This window comes from Cynara cardunculus (genome assembly GCF_001531365.2).
Source record: "Cynara cardunculus var. scolymus isolate 2C chromosome LG 16, CcrdV1, whole genome shotgun sequence".
Lineage (NCBI taxonomy): Eukaryota > Viridiplantae > Streptophyta > Magnoliopsida > Asterales > Asteraceae > Cynara > Cynara cardunculus.
Genome location: NC_037543.1, coordinates 924371 through 926726, shown reverse-complemented (window position 1 = coordinate 926726; position 2356 = coordinate 924371). Strand labels below are relative to the sequence as shown.

The 2356-nt window shown below is 36.6% G+C and overlaps 1 pseudogene; it reads right to left on the bottom strand.

The window, feature by feature from the left end:
* Positions 1-675, bottom strand: part of LOC112529547 — a 1766-nt pseudogene extending 1091 nt beyond the window's left edge.
* Between the last annotated feature and the right edge of the window lie 1681 nt (positions 676-2356).

Here is a 2356-nt window from a genome sequence, read left to right as displayed (position 1 = left end):
AACATCGCTAGAATCATCAGACCCTTTGCTAGAACCCCATAACATGCTTGTTACGACTTTCATCTCGGTGTCAAAAGCAACTTTGTTGATGTCGATCTTTGTTCCTATCCTCCCATAAACGTCCTTTACTGTTTTTCTCACTTCCCTGGTTCGTAAAACCCGAGAAGCATCAATATTTGTGTTGCTTAACACTTGGCTCACCAAAAGCCTACGCATATCAACTCAGTGTTTGTGGTTGGAAAATGTGACACCGAGGCCGCCATAAGTGATGGCAATGGCCGTGAGCTGTGGATCACGGTTCGCAAAGGTTTGGTCGAGTTCACGAGTCACAACCTTTACTAGATCCATGCTGTTGACCACCACGTGAAGCTTAGTTCCTAGGCGGAGGCTGAAGATGGGGCCGTATTTGTGAGACATCTGGGTGAATGTCTCATGCAAGTTGGGGTTGAGAAACGGGAGGTAGCCGAGAAGTGGTAAGCCATAGGGGCCTGGAGGCAAAGGAGGTGTGGACCTGGCGGACGTCCGCTTGTAGCATAGAAGTAGTAGGGTTGGAATGGAAATGGCGAGAATGGTGGGAAGAAGATAGCCTTGTTGGTGGTCGACTTGGGAGCACCATGAGCAGAAGGTGATGAATGTAAGGTAGAGCTTGTCTCCAAGTTGTGATATCATCTTCATTTGTTTGAAATGGTTTGTATAATTTGGGAAGAACCCCTACTTCTTATATAGAGTAGTAAGGGTCAAGGAATTAGTGGTGCACTACTTATAAAAATAATATATTTATAAAAATAATAATATATCCATATGCAAGTGTCAAATCTTTTGACGTCAAATTAATACATATGATTTTTTATGCGCGCACAGACACATGTGTATATATATCTATATAGGATCAAGATCAAATGCTAACCATTATTTTTGTGTTAACCTTATTAATTAATCTTCGTCATCCAAATATATAATCAACGGTTAAGATTAATCAATAAAAAAAATTAAATTTTAATAAGACATAATGAACAATGATGAAAGAGACATTTTGGGAAGAAAAAGTACATTTTCTATGTGCGGCTACTATGAAAGGTATTCTAGTAAATTGAATTCATTTGTAACCCCCAAACAATTAATGGGGAGTTATAAACAATCAAATCCCAAAAAATATGCATTCATATTATTAATTTTTTTTACTATGATCTTCCATGTTCATTCTTGTATGAATTCCTAAATCGCATAAGAAACACGGTATTAACAATTTTCGGTATTGATCAATTTGAACACAAATGAACCGTGAACACAATTTGAACACAAATGAACAACCGTGAACACAATTTGAACACAAATGAACCGTGAACACAATTTAAACAAAAATGAACAACCGTAAACACAATTTGAACACAAATGAACTGTGAACACGATATGAACACAAATGAACACAATATGTGCAATTTTTTGCCCATATATTCACATACATAGACACCCCACAAAATTAAGGTAACATCTGTTAATTTGTTCTAATTGTGTTCACGGTTCATTTATGTTCAAATTGTGTTCACGGTTGTTCATTTGTGTTCAAATTGTGTTCACGGTTTATTTGTGTTCAAATTGATCAATACCAAAAATTTTATGCAATTTAGAAATTCATACAAGAATGAACATGGAAGTTCAATAGTAAAAAAAAATTAATAATATGAATGCATATTTTTTGGGATTTGATTGTTTGTAACTCCTCATTAATTGTTTGGGGGTTACAAATGATTTAAATTAATAGAATACCCTTGTAAGGATAAAATGAACAAGACATAAACCTATAAAAATAATGGAATTTAATTGATTGAGATAGTTTTTAAAGTTAACACAAAAATAATAATTAACATTTAATTTTCTCCCTCTATATATATTTTTTTTTTGAAACGGCGAAATTTTATAGAAAAGAAAAGCGGGATTTTTTTCTCTCTCTATATATTTTCTCTCTCTATATATATATTTTCTCTCTCTATATATATATATATTGAAGAGGTAAGTTTTGAAGTTGCTTGGGTCGATATTCAAATTAATTACGTATGGGTTATTGTGCAGATGGAAGGATCTTGAAAGTAGAGATGGCCAAATGGGCCCGGCCCGGCCCGTAACCGACGGAGGACCGGGACCGGGACCGGAGAGGGACCGGTTAAGACCGGGACCGGTAGGGAACGGTTGAGGGACCGCCGGTTATGAACCGGTTAGGGTTTTTGACGTTTTTTGGGACCGGGACCGGTTAAGACCGGGACCGGTTATGTAACCGGTTATAGGCCCGGCCCGGCCCGGTCAACGAAAGTCAACGAAACGTATATATATAATAAACCGTATTTTTATTGTGTATTTT